The sequence below is a fragment of the Ictalurus furcatus genome, chromosome 14 (assembly GCF_023375685.1).
Source record: "Ictalurus furcatus strain D&B chromosome 14, Billie_1.0, whole genome shotgun sequence".
In the NCBI taxonomy this organism is placed as follows: domain Eukaryota; kingdom Metazoa; phylum Chordata; class Actinopteri; order Siluriformes; family Ictaluridae; genus Ictalurus; species Ictalurus furcatus.
In genome coordinates this window covers 13,244,560-13,252,314 of record NC_071268.1, presented here as the reverse complement: position 1 = coordinate 13,252,314, position 7,755 = coordinate 13,244,560, and positions in this window count along the sequence as shown.

Here is a 7,755-nt window from a genome sequence, read left to right as displayed (position 1 = left end):
TTCTTGACTCACTATAAATGTCTGCCTTTTCTGACAAGTTTGTTGCTTTCCATGAATAAATCCAAATGCATGCTTTAACATATATCAACAGTATAGCTGTAGCAGATACAGTTTTTTGACTGCTTGCTACAGGAGACACTTGGAGACACTAGTGGAAAAGCGAATACACTGAAGGGGAAAGGAAGCGGACTGTGAAGACGCATTTGCTCAATTGGCGCCAACTTTATCTGTGACCTGTGAATCCATGTGCCTTAGTCTTGTAAGCCAATAGAAGACAAGTATGCGAGGCTGTAGTCTAATTAGCTGCTAATTATTAATTAATGGTCACATATGGCTACTGCTTGCTGTAGCACACATCTGGCTAGCTAAACACTGACATATGCTAGGGTTTTATGGTAAAATGTTTGTTCTCTTGATAACAATGTTGGCAACTGTTCTTTACTGATCAAAGAAATCAGTATTCTTCTACAAACTGGCCCAAACACTTCTTCCACAAATATCGATGAGAGCAGCGTCTTCCTGCTGTCGTTCTTCACCACAGATGTCTTGAGTAACCCTGTGCCAGTTCTCATACCAGAGAGGCTGACTTCACCATGCCATCCCGGTGATCACCAAGGAGAATGTCAATATTGATAGTGTTTGTCCATTGTTTTCTGCTGAGAAACAAGTATCCCCTGCATTGTAATAAAGCAGTTTGATTGAAGAAAAAAAATCCTTAAGACAACAGCTGGACAACAGAGAGAACTCTGTTGAGATGAGAGCTCCAGATTCCTGTTCAGTGTTCTCATCGTCTGAAGAAACCCCACGTGAAAGTTGGGAAATCTTGCACAGAATTTGCCAAGCCCCCACTCTGCTCTTGCCCATATCTAATAAAAACCTGAACACACAGTTAAATTAACATAAATGCTGATATAGCATGTAGTTTTTCTTTTGGTCACATGGCAAAGTTTGTGATGTATAAATTAAACAGAGCATTGATGGGAAATGTCACTCAGTTTAAACTGTGCTTGATTAACTAATTTTAAGCATTGTTCTTGAAACAGATTAGAAAATCCAACACAACTCATTTTACATGAAATCAGTAGAATCCATTGTGTAAATCTTTGGTAAAAATAACAAAAAGTGGCATTTTAAAACAATAAAGGAACAGTAAAGGGGGATAATATTGATATTGTAATAAATTCACAGTATTCATCATCAGTATTATAATAGTATTGTGATTATAAAATGTTTATATACAGTGGGGGAAATAAGTATTGAATGGTTGAAGTGTCAACATTTTTTTCAGTAAATATATTTCCCATGAGGCTATTCACATGAAATTTTCACCAGACTTTGGTATTAACTCAAGAAATCCACTCATATAAAGAAATCCAAACACTAAAGTTCATAAAATAAAGTTAAGTGCGATAAAGTGGATTGACACAGGAAAAAAGTATTGAACATGCAAAAAAAAGCAGTTCTCCAAGGCAAGGTAAGGCAAGGAACCAGCTGAAATCCGTAAGTAATTATACCCCCTGTCTGTGCAAATTAATATCATCTGAGTTAGTAGATTGATGGTTTACTGGTTTATTGATACTAAATAATTTTAGTACAAACTGAAAACCTTTCAGTAGTATAGTAATAAGTATAAATATAGCAGTTATTTGGCAACGTTAGCATCTTATTAGTGCTTTATTCAGTATTCTCAAATTTGATCTTTTATTGTATGTTTTCTGTGTTTCTGTAATAACTACTACTTATGCAGAAGTATGTGGCCATTAATGTAAAGGGCTCTGAATATTGTAATTGTTAGTGAAACACTGATTTAATTCAAATCTTACAAATCTATATATTCTGTTGAAATACCATTTGCTTCATTGGTGAGTGTAATTTAGTTTGTCTGGGAACTTACAATCTTTTCACCAGTACTGGAGATAAAGAGCACAACTAACTTAGGACCGGATATTATGATCATCTACAATATAGCTAGGAATATGAAAACACTAAATAAAATAAACAATAAGCTTCTAAAGTTACCAAATAACTGCTGTATCTGCTACTTAATGTATATGCACACATATTAACTATGAACTAGTGTCTAGTATGTGACTGCCTGTATTGAAGTGTACTATTTTCATACGCATGATTGAGTGCTGGAGAGGGGGGACATACTGTTAAATGACTGGTGCGTTTCCTCCATTTAAGAGTGCTGTGCTTCATCCCTCCCGCATGTTACCTCATGTCCTTTTTATGGCGTGCGTACAGTACAAGTCATTTTGTGGCTTGTTTAAAAGTGGCATGACATCCCAGGCTCAAGAAGCACAAGAAAATACTCAACACAGCATGGCGGATAGTAATACAAGCTTGTCTGTATCTGTATTACACAGACATCACCAGCAATAGATACACTAAATGCACAGAAGGTTCTAAAATGATAGTTAATCTATCTATGCATAGACAGTGATAATCCTCCTTTTAAGTCTTTTACAGCCATGCTAGTCTCTAACCCCCTTTGAAATGTCAGCGTCATCTAAATAACCACAGCAGAGATTACCTATTGCGTGTTTTACTGTTGTTGTTTTTTTAATAGCGGCAAATTAACAAGAGCTATCAGGAAAGATAAACTAACCTTTTCGACAATATTAATATATTGTGGTTTCTGTCAGGCTGATAAAAATACGGTTTTACAAACATCTTGTGTGGTCTGGTAGTTTAAACTGTAATGGGACTACTTCTCCCTCATAATAGCAGCTGTTGTCATTTTGACTCATGAATGGCGGCTGATACAAAACAAGAGTTCTTAGAGAGACCTGGTGTGTGTATTAAATAAACAGCATGCTAAGCGACCTTTCCTGAAGTTAAAATCAATCTACCACTCTGTCTAATTATATGTGTCAAAAAAACAAAACGTCATCATAGCACATTAAGAGTAGGCCTGCAGTGTTTGAGTCGCAGTATGAGATGGCCAAAGATGGACAGGGCAATAAATACTCCATTCTATAAATAGTGGCAAAGCCAGGCTTTAGAAAGTCCTTGCATTTACTACTCATTTCACCATCAATGTTCACTAAGACAACCAGAGCAGACCCTATGCAGGCAGGAGTTTTGGACAGGAGCCAGACACATTCTTGACTCCCCTAGGTTGCTGTTAGTTCATCTGAGCTCAGCCAACGCACTCTGTCACCCCACGGCTTCTCTCTCAGCCACAAACACCGTGGTTTTCTTGCCCGGTGGGAGACTGCATCTGAGTGCCCGTGCAGCACAGCTGTCGTTTATGACATACCGTACTGCTATATATTGTTACACATAAAACACTGAATATCTCTAAATAATACAAGGCTAGCAAAGAGAATTGTGTATGTTTGTGTGTGCATGTGTGTGTGTGTGTTAGAGTTTATCTTGCAGGGGCAGTTTACCCAAAAATTCCATGTTAATTAAATAATGTGATACCATGAATGAGCAAGAATTGTATAAGCACACTGCAAAAATGATCTCTTACCATGTGAAAATATCCTGATTACGGAAAAATTGATCTAATATTTCCTATTATGTGATTTTTATAAATGAAATATAAGATTATTTGCCCTGGTTTTGGGTGATACTCATTTCGAGCTTTAAATGTTCTTATTCTTCAAGAAATAGATGTATAAAATTAAGGAAAAAAAACAGTAATGAGTAAAAGAAATGTCTAGATATAGGCTAACATCAGAATTTCTGGTTTATTGTAACCTTATTATAGAAAATACTGGATAAGTTTGACTAGATATAAGATATTTTCAGTTGCAAAGATCGCTAACATGCAGTGCAGTGATATAATTTGGTCATTGAGGATAGGCGTTTAAATTGAAAGGTCAATAGTTTATCATACTAGTATGTGCAAAAGTCTAAGTAATGCAATGTTTAATGTAATTTCTGTATTACCTACTACAAAGTTGGGACACTGTGTAAAATGTAAATGAAAACAGAATGCAATGATTTGCAAGTCTCATAAACCCATATGTTATTCACAATATAACATGGAAAAGTATTGCGAATAACATATGGGTTTATGAGATTTGAAAATCATTGCATTCTGTCTTTATTTACAAACACAACGTCCCAAATTTTTTGGAATTGGAGTTGTAAATAGAAAATATCCAATTTTAAATTCTCTGTCATTCATTTTCCAAAATAATTAAATGTTAGAAAGATCTTTTGTATGTTGTTAATATATATACAAATATTGATTTGTATAAACGGAAACATGACTGCACTATTTGTATTGCTATTTTGCATGTCCTTGCAGTTTCCCGCTCGGAAGGTCTGCCCATGTTGCTCTTCCCATTAGCTCATAACTCATAATGGTTACCAGTTCTTGGTTTGAGCATTCATTGCACATTTGCTGCCCAACTAGGAGTTCTGTTTCATCTTAACTCAGGTAACGTCACAATGGATGTGTTGGATCAATGGATGTGTTGTAAGTCTACGGGAAAAGAGCAAGAGAGTGTATATCACTCCTGACATCCCATTATAGTGCTTATTTGCAATCAGCTATGCTTCATTCCCACTGGGTGGTCTTTTTTTTTTTTTCTTTAAGAAGCTTCTCAAGAAACACATTTGCATTGTAAATAAGCTGATTATAATAATGAAATAAAATTGAGAGCTGGGGATTTGTTTCTACAAGGAAACAAAAGGGCTTTGGAGAATTGTGTTTGTCAGTGCTGTAGTCACTAACTGTGGTTCTATATTTGACCAGTTATGGCACCTGTTTGTAATACTGAAAGGAAATGTGCAGATGAGAATCATTTAGAAGTCAGATTAATCATTTAGGAGAAACTAGCTCACGCTTTACTGTATACATGGAAAGAGAAAATGGTATACTTCTTAAAATCTCCACTCAGGAACTGGAAAAATAGCACCACCGCCTCATGATTCACTCTGAGTTTGCTAATCAAGAGGAATTAAGTTGAAGTCTTGAAGCAGGGTTGATATTCAAAGGCTTCTATTGTTGCTCTACCAATATTTGTAGTAAGTTTCCTTTTTAATTCTCTTACTTCATATAAACAAAACCATTTAGACATTTGGAAAACCTGAAAGGTTAATTGAACAACATCAGTGAAAATTAGGGTCCAATTAAGTATGACATCAATAAATATTTAAGGAATAGGTTTAGAGCTTTTGGAACATCTGGGAATGCTGGGGTTTTTCATTTAATGGATATGCGAAGCCCCGTTGGTCTTACTCAAAGAGAGATCACTGTGAATGCCTTAAGCTTTTCAATGTTTAAACCTGCACGCAAGGCTTCTGAGGTTATTTTGGACCGGACCACGCGATGGCTGGAATGCACAGCTTCTGAAGAGGGTTTCATTTGAAGAGGTGTTTGTTGAAGGGATGCTGGTGATGTCTTTCTGTCTGGATTCTAGTGTGTAGCACTATCACATTTAATACAAAATCACAGCCAGACCATCTCTCTCTCTCTCTCTCTCTCTCTTTCTCTCTCTCTCTCTCAGTCGAGACCTGTGCCTGCTTTTGAGATGAAATTGTAAATGATGAGCAAAATGTGTGGTCTCAACCCTCACTGAGATTACAAATGCATTTGTCTCTCTTGGAGTCACGCAAGGTGACAGCAAGCCCTTCCGCAGCCAAAAGAAGATCCAAATACACCTTTTTGATTGCTTGGGATCTGACCTCCTGACTCTCCTCTTTCAAATGTCAGGCAGGGGGAAGAGGAGGGGTTGGGGTCATGTGGGTTCCTTAGACGAAAAGAGAGGGCTTGGCACAGGGCCTCAACCAGATTCTGAGGATAATTAAAGCTAATGTGATACAGATTAATACAGACTCTCCTGCTTGGGGCGGTGGATAGAAGAGTGACGAAAGGATGCCTCATTCAGATCACTGAGAAAGAATTGTCCCTTTTTGCTCCACAGGGCCATTCTTAAGTAACATTAAAGCCATTGAGAACACTTCATTTAGATGGAGGCAAGTAGAGAAAGAGTGAAAAGAGAAAGCGTGCACATAGAGGAGGAGTGAGAAAGAAAAGAGTACTGTCCTCACAGCGCTGTTGTGGTATGGTTCAGGTTATTTTGCGGTGGAAGCTTTGAAAAAGGGAGCTGTAGTGGTACGCTGAGCAGCCCATACCCGCGCACTCACATGCATCTCCCAATGGGAGGTTTTAGGCTTTAAAATGGTTTCCTGTGACGTCGATTGTATGTTTGATTTGCGCTTTGCGGGGCTAGTATTATTCTCTGGAGGGGAGAATCTAGCACGCTTTCATTTCCTCTTTCCCAACAGCCAGCATAAAGTTGGCAGAGAGAAACTAGGGGATTGTAAAGTCAGATTTTTTCCTCTCCATGAAAAGCACATTTTTTGTGTTTTCTTTAGTTGTAACCGTTCCAATGCTTGCGCTGCAAATTGACGTATTGTTCCCTTATAATTAGACCCGTTCGTGTTTGAGTGTTTTTCAATATTCTGAGACTCTCCAGTGTTTGCTTTTGCTCAGGACTTTCAGAACTAGAAAATTCAACCCCTTGTCATTTTTGGAGGGGAGCTGTAAAAAAAAAAGTAAGTGAGAGAAAAATGGTTTCAGAATTTTCAACCAGGGTGAAGTGCCTCAGTACTAATTGCGGACAATGGATCCCGGATGGGAAATGGTTACAGTGCAGTTGAGTCCAGGTTATGTTAGTTCAGCTGGCACTTAGTTGTGTGGGAAGCCATGTAATCCCTGTGGTAGTCAAACAGTGCCCAGAGTAAGCACTTTCTGTTGGAGTTGGAGTGAAAAGACCACTATTCTGCAAAAGCAGCTCACTTTCCTTGAATCCATTTGAAAATCTGTTGTTCACTTCATGAATGACGTGAAATGTAAAATCGGTTGTCATGTGTATCTTCTTACTTTCAAACAGGTTGGGTTAAATTATGAACCTTAAGGTATTAAATAACTAATACATTTTACTAGAATACTCTCCGGACATCTGGTTGGAGTTCTCACCAATTGGAAGTCACATGCTGCTGCTGAGGATGGCCCCCACATGGTGCAGCATAAAGATAATTGGCGTTACTGAGGATGGTACCACTTAAAAGCCATAAGATGGCTTTGGACCTCAGTTGATATGAACAGTTATGCTATGATGGCTAGGACTACAATTACCACAAACAGTTCTGCACTCAATGAACTCCACTCAGTGAACAGTGGAGAAGTTAAAAAAAAAAAACAGACTTAATGTAAAAACTGTAATGAATTTTCCTTTGACCATGTAGTATTAGCACATTTATAGAAGGGATGTATTTATAATCGCTCTATCCGGTGTCACCCAGATGAAGATGGGTTCCCTTTGAGTCTGGTTCCTCTCAAGGTTTCTTCCTCATAACATCTCAGGGAATTTTTCCTTGCCACTGTCACCTCTGGCTTACTCATTAAGAATAAATTCATATCAAAATTCATTTCAAATCGATAGCAAATTAATTTAAAATCTATAATCTGAATTTATATATTTATGCTTTGGGACAATGTCGTAAAAAATGTTATACTAATAAAACTGAATTGAATTGAAGAACATTCATTCATTCATTCATTCATTCATTCATTCATCCATTCATCTTAAGTAACTCCTTTATCCATGGTCAGGAATGTGGTGGATCCAGAGCCTACCCAGGAACCCTTAGTGTGAGGCCACCCTAGATGGGATGCCAGTCCATTACAGGACACCATGTACACACACTTTCATACCTGGGAGCAATTTACGCTAGACAATCCACTTACTAGCATGTGTCTATGTTGTGGACAAAAACTGCGAACCC